The following is a 12,151-nucleotide window of genomic DNA, read 5'->3' as shown; positions in this document are numbered from 1 at the left end:
TCTGCAGGAGGGATGGGGAAAAAGAAAAGTGACTCTGCATTCCAGGAAATCCCTCACAAGTCTCCACGTCTGTCAGCACGCCGAATCCTGGGGAAAATATTCCCTCTTTAATACCATGTTTGTTTCCTAAACTGCCCTGTTCTTTCCGCTGCGTCTTTTCGGCACATCTTTGACCCGCAACCTTGCAACTTAGAGGAGCGGCTTTATCTCTCTGTATTTATAGTACACTGTGCTGCACCCACACATGCAAATTACGCCTTTTTAACAGACAGGCTGCTTTTGCTCTCTTTAAAAGAGCAAAGCTTACTTATGCATAAATCTGAACAAAGAGGGAGGCCACGCGAGCAGGGAAGACACAAAATTATTAAAGGTGAAAAGCAGCGAGGGTTAAAAGCACACAGGATAAATACATACTGCTGCAGGACTCGCATTACCTCTGTAACAGAGACCTTAGTGAAATGGAAAAAGGAAGGCAGTTTTTTTTATTGATAAAATATTCATATTCAAACCTTTTCACATTATAACCACACACTTATATTCTGCTGGATTTTTTTCTGAAACATAAACAAAAAGCAGTGCATGATTTTAAAGTAGAAGAAAAATTATGCATTTTTTAATTATGTAAAGAGAAGTGTAAGGAGTGATGAGAAGAAAGCCGACAGATATTCAGTTTGCATTATTTTATATCCTATGCAGTGGTCACAGCAGACATCTGACCGATGGTGCTTGGGTTAGGTGGGGCCACAGCGTAATTTTTAACATAGATGGAAAAAGCTGTCCACATTTCCCTGAACACACGACCCCGACTGTAAAACATTGTGATGGCAGCACGTGCAATGGCAACGCCAGGGCTATATTAATCTATCTGTAAATCTAAAACTTCTAGCTAAAAATAAATAAATAAGTAAATAATAAAAATAATAATAATAATAATAATAATAATAATAATAATAATAATAATAATAATAATAATAATAATAATGTGATCTATACCAGAGAATAGTTTAAATCAAAGCACATCCTTGACTTAAAATGGCCCAGTCAAAGTCCAGACCTTAATCCATAGAAAAAACTCTAACAATACTTAATGGTTTATGCTCAGAGATGCTCTCCACTCAGTCTGAATGAACTTGAGCTGGTAGAGTTTCTAGGTGTGAAATAAACCCTCAAACGACTTGAGGCAATATTTGCAGTGGAAGACTGTCCTTCAGCAGGTATTAAGCAACCAACTGCAGCCCGTGAAATAAGTTTGTTTGGACACAATTCAACAGTGGTACAATTATTGCCCACAACCATTCCTTAATCAGATCTATTTGCTTATCATTGTTGCTGTTTCTGTTAAATTGCCACTATTTTATAATTGACTGGTAGAAATCTGTCTAAAAGTGTGCCGAGATAACCTGTTAGCCAAAGCCAAATAGGAAAGTGTTCATATTCCTTTAATAATAGTCGGAAGTGAATGTGTGTCACAGCCAATTATCAGTAGTGTTTGGATACTGCCTTGTTTTTGCTGAGAAAGAGCACCCATGGATTTCTGTCCTTTAAGTAACCGCAAGTGAAAAAGCATTTGAACAGACATGTTGCTGATGTTTCCATCTTAGTTTGGCTACATGTGGAGCCTTGTTTCCTTTGAGGAACTCTTTGATAGAGAACAACCGATGTCTGGATTCTGTCAAAGAAAAACTCTATGTCGCTGTTCTCTGTGTTGTGTGAGCATTTTAACCCTCAGACAGATGCAGGCATGTTGCTGTTCTTCATGCTGTCAGTCAGTCAGTCTTTATTAATGGAGCACTTTACACACACAAAGTGCTGTACAGGTTCAGAAAACGAAACACGATCGGACACAAATGGACCCTTTGGCACTATTGATCACACCGTTCTGCTGGGTAAAGTGGGAAAGTCTGGAATCATTTGCAATTTAGAGACTGAAACACTCCACACAATCAAACAGAATCAAGTTAAAATTAGAAAAGTAATTAAACTTTATCAGAACTTGTATTTTTATTTTTCATTGAAACAATTAGAAGATGTTGTATATTCCAAATATTATTAATGGAGTTCGATTTGTTTCTCTCTGTAGAAACGCTAATGTGCGCTAAGGGCTGAATTTATTACTGTTTTCCTTTGCGTTCTGATCTTTGTTAATATCACAGATCCATTACAGTTATTACAAAACTCAGTGAAAAAAAAAATGCAGAAATGGAACTCACTTCACATCGATTTATTTAGTTTAAAAGCATTTGGTGTGATTTACAAAATTTTTTTCTTTATTTTTAAATACTGCAAGCCATTTAACTGCATGAGTAGTGCAGTGATCTTTTAATTAATTCTGATTAATTAACTGAACAGTGCTTGTAGAAAAGTGCATTTGTGTAATCTCAGCCAATTCAAACTTAACAATGGTCCTGCAGTTTTAGCAAAAAAAAAAATCTTCAATAAAGATTTTCACTCTTTAACAGTTCACATATGACTGAGCCAGATGGTTTTGTTGCTTAAAATAACAAATGTATTCTGCAGCTAATCACCCGGGAACACAGGTACTGAAGGAAATGTTCTGTTATTCCCAGCAATTATTTTTGCCATTTACCAAGAGTCTTTCTGGTCTTGCAACTGTCACAGATCTCTTCACGTAGCTTTGGATTGTGCTTTTAAAAATATCCCAAACTTTGATATCGGAACTAGTATTTGTGCAAACAAGAAAATGTAGAATACTGATGGTGATTAGACAGAATTATTTTTACCCCATGCTCAGAGACTGTTGCTGTACATAAGCTCTCAATAATGTATTTGCATCATTCTTTTCTATAAAGTGTTACAATAATGCAACTACAAAAAAATAACAAAAAATTCAAGACATTTTTAAAACAAGACATTTTAAGTTTTAATTTTTTATCTAAACAGGAAAAGAACTGCATACAGGTTCAAAGATACTCATAATACCCAATAACATGGGAGCAAAAGTCAGTTTGCAAGTTTAGCAAAACCAATTCTTTTGATAAAGAAGGTTCATAATTGAGATCGAATATCTGCTCACCCTTCTTGTCTTTTAAAAGATGGACTATCCAGTTTCACTATGATTGTTCTACGGTTGATTTAAGAAGCCTGGTTTTAACCCCTTTTGTCTCTAAAACATAATCTGATGTATAATTAGGATCACTGTGCTCTTGGAACATCCAATTGTGTCCAAGTTTTAACGACATAGATGGTCATTCTCGAAAAGATAGATACATCAGCATTATACAGCTGAAGAGCTAAGCTTTATTTTAACATATTAGAGCTTGTTTGCAGCAGAACAGTGGGAGAGAAACAATTATAGTTCCTTCTTAACACTTCCTCTTTAACTGGTAAACCTGTTCTCACATGCTTTGCAGCTTCACCAGCTGCCATATGGCTCCACGGCTCTCAGGTAGCTCAGCTGCTTAGCAGATAGGAGCTTGTGGAGCTGGTTTAACACCTGGCGCACAGCACTGCAGACGGAGGTGCACAACAGGGGATTCACAATGGCAGAAAGATTGTTTGTGAGCATTGAAGGACAGGGCTGAAGTAAGCAGCAAAACAGGGAAAAGGAGGTTGAGGGAGAAAAGAGAAGAGTGCTGATCTGCCAAATCAATATGAGCAGCAAGGGAGATGTTTTTATTTATTTATCCAGCGCTGCTGTAGAAGCAAATGTGTCAGTCTTCTTTTGTTTGTTGGTTGGTTTGTTTTCAAGAGAATAGTGGATGTATAGTGGAGTATGTAATATAAAGCAAAGAGAAAAGCAGATGGATTTCAACTCTATGTAAAGCATGAAATCAAGTGAAGCAGAGGTTTGTGTGCCTCTATAAAGGATCTACACCTACTGGCTTGCATCTGTGTGTGGGGGCGTGTGCGTGTCTGTGCGTGCGTGCGTGTGCGTGTGTGTGTGTGCATCATTTATTCTCTATTCTCTTGCAATCAGAGATTCATTGATGTTAGTCTCCTCAGTTGAATGAAGAAAATTACCTGGTTCACCATTTTCTCTGGTGTCATCTTTTAGCCTTGGCAAACCTCCGCACCTGACCGCCTCTGCCAAGGGGAGAGGACAGAAGGAACGGACTACATCTTAGACGTTGCAGAATGAATGCAAAGAAAAGATTTTGCAGCTTTGGAGGAGGACCAAAAAATAATCTAGCATGAAGCAAGCTAAACATATCAAGGTTACTTCTGTTTTTTGTTGCTAGTTTAAAAGTAAATATTTTTGAAGCATAGTAATTAAGTTGAGCTTTCATTTAGCTACTAAATATTTACTCAAACAAGAAACAAGGTGAATCCATGGAGGCTTTTAATAGCTTGTTGTAATTTTGTAAGCCTTACAGAATGGATTAGTTACAGAGAAGAAATTTATAATCTACTTGCCACTAAGATGACAGCTATCAAATAATCTCAATCATTATTTCTGAGAGTAAATTCTTGTGTAGAAGATCAATTTAGGTGGTTCAAAGACTGCTGTTGCTTTGAAAGTAAAATTACATCAGCCTTGGCAACTTTTGGCCCCTTCTGGACAAGACTACAAATGACTAAAAGACTAAAAATTGTCTAATTGCTCCTTTGATATCTAGGCTAATCTTGTAAGATGCTGATTCAATAACTAAAATGTTACAACATGTGTTTTTAGCTGTTAGAAACTGTGACTTACTGTGACTGAGTAACCAAGGCCCTCTTACTCTCTCTGTAAATTAGAAACACTCAAAGGAAAAAGAAAATGTTGTGCTTTGACATGTTTAAAGCAAAAAGTAAATAAAAAGAAAAACTTTCAACACAGAATGTGCATGACAAAGCAATCAGCCCAACACTTTACTGTTTCAAGGCACGCTACCAAAAATGTCACTATAATTCAGTATGACAACTGTCAGTTCAGTTTATTAATGAACTGAATTACTTGAGATAATTGTATTTTTTGGTGTTTTTTTTTTTTCTCGATGAGAAAAATGCGCAGCAATTAAAACGGCCACATATCATATCCAAGCTTCATTTTGGTATGGAAATCTGTCAGCTAACGCTTAATAGGCTCAGAGTGCACTGTATGTAAATGTACTAAAATCCTGATCACTCACTTTGCTAAGATTAAATGAATGATGAGGACATGAAACAACAGTTGGTTTGTTGTACCACATGGATGCCTTCATGGACTCAGTTGTCCTACAAGCTTACAGCAGTTTTCTTTAAATTACACTGCTTACAGACTAAAAACATCATAAAACTTCTGGAGTCTTGATAGAGATAAGCCTAGTTGAATGAACTTTTTTACATCTAGGAAGCAGTCTTTCATCTTCCCAGAACTTCTCAAAACTAAAGAAGCACAAATATGTTTTCATTATTTTTTGAAAACATAATGTGCTTTCTGATAACCTACCGTACTGTAGCCATACTTGCCACTATTAAGCAGACTAACATCTCTGTACAAACACTTTTTCAAACAATTAATGCCAGATTCACCAGAAACCAAAGAGCCATCAGGTGTTTTTTGTTTCCAGTGTAACAAAAACACCTGCTTTTTGCTTCAGTGTATTCATGCCAGAGGTATGAACACACTGAAGCAATCAGTCTCCATAGAAATAGTGAAGGAGGAGCAGGGGGGAGCAGAGGAGTTTAGTTTTGAGAGTGTCACTTACAGGCTTTGATGATGATAAGGGCTGCTGCTGGTTGTAAACAACCTCAGAGAGAATTGGGCACTCTGGAGGAATCAAGTTGTGCTCTCTTATATCTCTTTTGCTCTGACTAATTTCCTCCTCCTCTTTCATGCATAGTGTGCCCCAGACAACTTGAGCCTGAATTTCTATCCGCTTTCTCCTCAATTCTTGCCCCAAAATACACATGAACACACAGCAATCACCTCTGCACAGCTGTAGGTCTCTGACTGGCCTTGTGTTGATTTGTGTGGATTGCGGTAACCATAGTGACGCTCAGGCAAAGAGAGAGGTTAAAAGAACATGTATATTGGGCAAGAAGCACAAAAGGATGAGATAGCGCCCTAAAAAGGAAAAGATGTGAGGCTGATCTAGAGCAAGACAACCAGAAGTGATAAATTAAGAAAATCTTTGCTGTGATGTGAGCGCAAAGTGAGACAAATGTGCATATGTGTGTGTGTGTGTGAGAGAGAGAAAATGACAACTGAGGGAGTTACAATGTATTAATGGTGGTGAAAGATGAGACAGAATAACTGACAGGGAGAAAAGAGAGCATGTTTTGTTAAAAACCTAGCTAAAAGGAGCATCAGAAGTCCTTAGAGAGCAAAAACCAGACATCAGGGCTTTTGGCTGAGGCGCTGAAAAAGATCTTAGAGTTTATGTTTGTGTTGTGGCGTTTCCCTGTGTGCATGACAAAGTGGGTGAATCAAGGTCTGGGTTTTTGTTTAAGGCCCTTACTGCAAATAACAATTTTAACTGACGTTTTTTCTTTTCGAAAAAAATATATCCATATTCAGATGTTAACGTCAACATCAGTCAATATACCAAAGGAATCACTGGTGAACAAATAGAATCGTTCTTTTAGAGTCTTTTTTAATGATTTTATTATTTTTTTGGCTCTACAGGCTTTTATTTGAGGGAAGGAGGTTATGAGAGAGAGGGAGAAGATTTTCGATAAATGTCAACAGGCCAGGTGTCAACATCTCCCAGATTCTATCAAATTTGTATTGAAACACTGTTAGTGGTGGTGCTGTAGCTAACAGGAAGAGAGGCCCCTATATCATATAATATTTAAGACCCCTCATCAACTTGGGACAGCCCTGCATGTCGAGGTAGAGCCTTTGCAATGCACACCTCTCCTTGATTCGAGAGGCAACCAGGGAGATTTATTTCATATGGTACTAGTAGGGGCAAGGCTTTACTCTTTCATGACTGTTCAGTTTTTAATAAGCGCCACAGGAGCTATTTGTTTTTATAGGCCGGACTTTGTGGAACCGATCTCCGCTCTTCATTGTCATCCAGCTGGCTCTGTAGCACCCATTCATGTGCTTTTCAGGTCCACAACACAGACGTACACTGAGCTGATCTATGAAGTAGAGAAAACAAGAGTATGCTGCATGACTCTGGGACAGGTAGGACAGCTTCTCCATCGGACCACTAACCCATCAGCCCATCGGGGAAATCCCCGGTAGTCCCATATGCAAGTCCGACCCTGGTGAGATGCTTCCCTAATAACAAATCCTGGATCACCAGGGACATGATGAGGAGGGAGTGAGAGAGGGAATTATAGAGGAACATACAAAAGCAGCTGAAAGTACAAATTAGAAACAGCATTGAAAAGTACAAAAGAGAGAAGCTGGAGAGGAACTGCAGAGGAACAATATCAGAGAGGTGCATTCAAGGATGAAGAAGGTCATGTGCTTCAAGCAAAAGGAGGACTAGATAGATGGAAGTCTGGACGAGGCTGAGCACATCCAGTTCAAGAACAAGCTCAGCATCGTCCTCTCCTGACCCCAGCCAGACAGACATCCCACCTCTGTGCTTTGCTCATTGCCGTGGAGTTGAAGACACGGTCATACAACCGCCTCAACAAACGTGCAGTCATCTGGAAAAGCAGGTGGAACAGTGAGGGTCATATTCTTTGATTTCTCCAACGCATTTAATACAGTTCAGCCTGATTTGTTTTGAAAAAAAACAAACAACGGAGATAATTGGCTTCAGGAGAAACAGGTTTAGATCAAACACTATTTCAATAATTGGAAAATGATGGTGAGGAATATGAGCACTTTAGTGTTCACCTAGACTGAACCGGAGACACGACAGTGAACCCATCTACAAGACACAGACCTTGCTTTTCTTTTTTCGCTCTTTGGTTTGTTGTTTTGTATTATTTCTTTCTTTGAATTGCCTTGTTGCTGAAAATGTGCTATAAATAAAATGACCTTACCTTACCTTACCTTACATCAGATCTCTTCTTTCCACAGCTGTTAGCATTTACAAGAACTCCTTGAAGAAACTTGAATAATATGAGTTACACCATTTAATTTCCATGTGGTATAAATAAAGTATTTTTAAGCAGGAATTTTTAAATTCAAACTATTTTTCTCATTTTGTTTGTTTTTATAATACCTCTGGTTGTTTTTGTTTTTTTTTAACCACCTTAATAGATCTTAATAAGATATTCATCTGATGGTAGAATGTGCTTTTGAGATCAGGCAGCCACACAACAATAACTCTTTGTGAGCAGGGCTGTAGGGGTGCTTATGAATCTACGTGACTGAATTATGGTTTTGCTGTAATGCATTCCTTCTGCATTGTGGACAATACGATCCCTTCATATGGTATGTATTTTGGTAATATTAAAAAGTATTCCTTATCATGGATAACATTTTATTCCTACAGTTTTCGGGATGTAGTGACAATTTAAATAAATTGTCATAGGCAGAAAGTCAAAGCCCCTGGGTGTTCATAATAAGAACAAGGAGTCACTGCAGAGGTAAAGAGATTACATTGCTAGCTTAAAGTTCAGAAGCAGTTCTTTTTCATCAAGGACTCTTATGGGAAACTGTGAACCGTTGTCTGTACTCATCGACTTCCTTAAGAAGTTTTGATTTGTATGAACAGCTGAGCACGGTTTGCTAGGAGATCAATGTCCATTAGTGCATGCTCAGCTGTCAGCTGTCAGCTTGTTTTCTCAGCGTCTCCTGCAGTGTTGATGTTGATTTGTTTTGCCTGTGACTTCTCAGCAGTCTTCCATCTCTTTTTGAGCACCATCTCCCTGTATTTTTGTCCATGTCAGAGTCTGGGTCACTGTGACCGCTTTGCTTCTCTCGTCAGCGATGTCAGTGTACACAGTCCGACTATACTGGCTGGCTGACTAGGCATGTCTGTTTGATGCTAGATTTCTGGGCATTGCTCCAGGCAGTTAAGTTGTCACAAATGTCACTGTCACTGTCATTTGGTCATTTCTAGTGACTCTAATCCCTCAGCACTGTTCAAGTCTCATAGAAGATGCTGACTTCAGTCACTTCATGTCTTTATTAATTTCTTAGTATTTTTTTTTTCTTTTTAATCTGAAGACTCACTCTTTTCATCATTGATCAGCTAATACTAGCCACTGAATGAAGCAAAAAAACAAATTTACAAAACAAAACAAACTTTTGTCATGACTGTGCATCTACTACAGAGAAAGTCTTATCCAATGGTTGCTTGTCAAATAAAATATGTGGCTAAAGTTTTGTTAAAACCTTCTCATTTTTGTCTAATGAAACAGTACTTCATTCTTCTCCAACTTATTATGTGTTGCTTCTCAGCAAATTATGAAACCAACTGGATAAAAATGCAGAACCTAATATGAAAATGACAATTATAAGCTGACAAGGTTTTTTAAAATCAAACAAAATCCATCAATTTTACCTATTCCTCAGAATACACTGTAGACATGGGATAAATTATTAATTCTTTCTTGACAAATTCTCAATTAAAAGCAAATGAAGAAAAAATATATATTAATCTTGACTGCACTCCCTTAAATTAAAAGAGAAAAGTTTTCAGGAGAGTAGAAAAACTACTTTTTCTGGTAATTTCTTGTTTCATTTGACCTGAGTGACTAGAGTTTTCTATTTTCACGGTCTATGAATCACATAATTTTTATCTTTCCCTCAAGTAATACATATATATATATATATATATATATATATATATATATATATATATATATATATATATATATATGTGTGTGTGTGTGTGTGTATGTATTTTGTATTTTGTGTGTTACAACTGTAAATATACCTTGTTTGTGAAGATTAATGTGAAAAGTCTCAGGCTCCAGTGCAGCTGCTGATTAACTACATTTTCTTTGCGCCCACACTCCTTGCTCCTCCGCCTCCTGTGGTTCACATCCTTGTTTGCAGGTTGATTTATAAGGCAATCCCTCTGTAAATCAATTCATGTTCACATTTCAAACATAGTCTTAGCCACCTGTCAGTCAGTCAGACGGCTAAAACCGCTTCGGTTTCCAGGAGAGACGCAGCCAATCAAATGGTGTTAATCCCAAATGATTAATATATTGTGGGATTGAAACTTAATTCCCCCTACCAATTTTCACAAATGCAATTCGGTATTGGTGTGAAATGGTAATATGCAGATTCACAGCAGGAGAAAACACAGAGAGGAGAAAAAAAAGTGACTTTGGTTTGTTTTGTTCTTTCCGAATAATGTGTTGATTGAGTTTGAACACTCTAATTAAGTTCAGCCAGATTAATGCAGCTCTCTCCTTTTCCTAATTAAACTGACATCTGTGTACTCGAGAAAACATATTTTTCCTCTAATGGTGAAGCCCTTTCCAACAGCTCGCTAATGGATGACGCAGCGACCTGCAAGTGGATGAATTTAGATGGACCGTCTCTTCTTTGTACTTCTATTTGCAAGCAGTAAACAGGGCCTGCCTGAGGATTATTGGTCTGATTACAGCCTGATTGAGACGAGGCCTGCCAGTTTGTATACAATCAGCACTGCAGTGGACACAATAATACAAAACCTTTCTACCAATTTGTTAACCCTATTCCATTGCCATAGTGACTAAGGACATAAACAAGTGAGGTTGTTTCATATTGTTCAGGAATAATTTGTGTGATTACAGAAAAAGGAAAGCTCAGAAAAAGTAAACATCAATTCAGGAACTAAAAGGCATTATATAGTACTTATCACTGTGTCAGAGCAATTAGATTATCGGGTCAAATGAATTAATTCACACTTAGAACGTCAATTTCTGTGCCCATTTTATCCTTTGAAGACAGTAAATGCTGTTATTTGGCCAGTAGAACAATTTCTGGTTTTAGTTAGGCTCTGTTGCTTAGTCTCAGTTCATCAGATGCAACAATCAGAAACTGTAGATGCATGTAAGTGTTGCAGAGAAGTTACATTTTAATGTTCACAATTCCATCTGGTTTATAATCTTATTACAAAAAACCCCACAAACACATAAATAAACAAAAAAGCTTTTAAACCTAAACAAATTTTCAGCACAATATAAGAAGCAGAAAGAATTTCAAGATTCAGAATTTGTAAAAAAAAAAAAAAAAAAAGCAAACACATCAAAAAATACTAATATTCGTTAAATACTACAGTTAAACACAATATTCACTCACTACTGGTTGACTGCAAAAAAATGTGCGAGCAGAAAGAAGCAACATTTTTCCAACTTAGACATAAATTATCTTAAAAATTAGCAGTGAACAAACATTTAGATTACATTACATGGAATAAAACTCCAAGAATTCTCAACTTAAGAGGTTCTCATGCAGATCTAAAAAGAATTTGGTCTAAAATGAAATAATTCTGAACCATAAATCTTAACCTAAATTAAAGTGAGAAAAGAAGATGAAAGAAAAGGAAATCAAAAGTCCAGGGCTATCTTTGTGACCACCGGTAGATCAGAGTACTTCACTTGAGGTTGGTGAGTTCATTAACACAAGCTTAGCAGAAGCATTGAAATCCGGGGCAGACTATTTATGATGGAGTTTATTGACCAATCAGAAGCAGACTTGAGGAAAATGTGCCATTTGATTCTCAATCACAGACAAGTATATTTGGGGATTTTTCTGTCTGTGTCTTGTAAAGAAAATTTTCTTTGGACATTAGAACGCACTATTACCTCCATAAATACTAAAAGCAACACAAATAAATCACTTCAGCCATTGAAAATTGGTTGAAATTATCATGGCAGATAATTTCAGATTCAATTGTCACTTAATTGAAAAAACAAAAACTTTAAACACTACTAATATCAGACTATTAGTTGATGTAATGAGTTAATGTGTTTTATTTATATTACCGGTAGTTCTTATTTTATGCATTTTGGTTTTAACACTACATAGAAACTGATGTGCTCCATGTTTTGCTTCTCTGGAACATATTTTACTGCTCTACATGTTAATGTATACTCTTTTTAAGAACAGTGCTGTTTTAAAGGTGCTATCATCTGCTTTTATTTTTGAAAGGTTTCTTGCAAGATCATAATAGTGAGCACCTTTACGAAATAAATCAATTAGTAACTAAAAAACGGTTTCTGTCTTTTCTGTGGGGAGGTATAAACAGCATTAATGCAAACAGTGGTAATCATCAATAAATATTTGAATTACTTCAAAGCTTTTTTCTGGCTTTCTAAGTTAAAACAGTTATAATTTTCTAAATTAATTAAGGTTTTACCTGGCTACGCATCTGTT

The sequence above is a fragment of the Gambusia affinis genome, linkage group LG22 (genome assembly GCF_019740435.1).
Source record: "Gambusia affinis linkage group LG22, SWU_Gaff_1.0, whole genome shotgun sequence".
NCBI lineage: Eukaryota > Metazoa > Chordata > Actinopteri > Cyprinodontiformes > Poeciliidae > Gambusia > Gambusia affinis.
Note: the sequence above shows the minus strand (reverse complement) of the source record.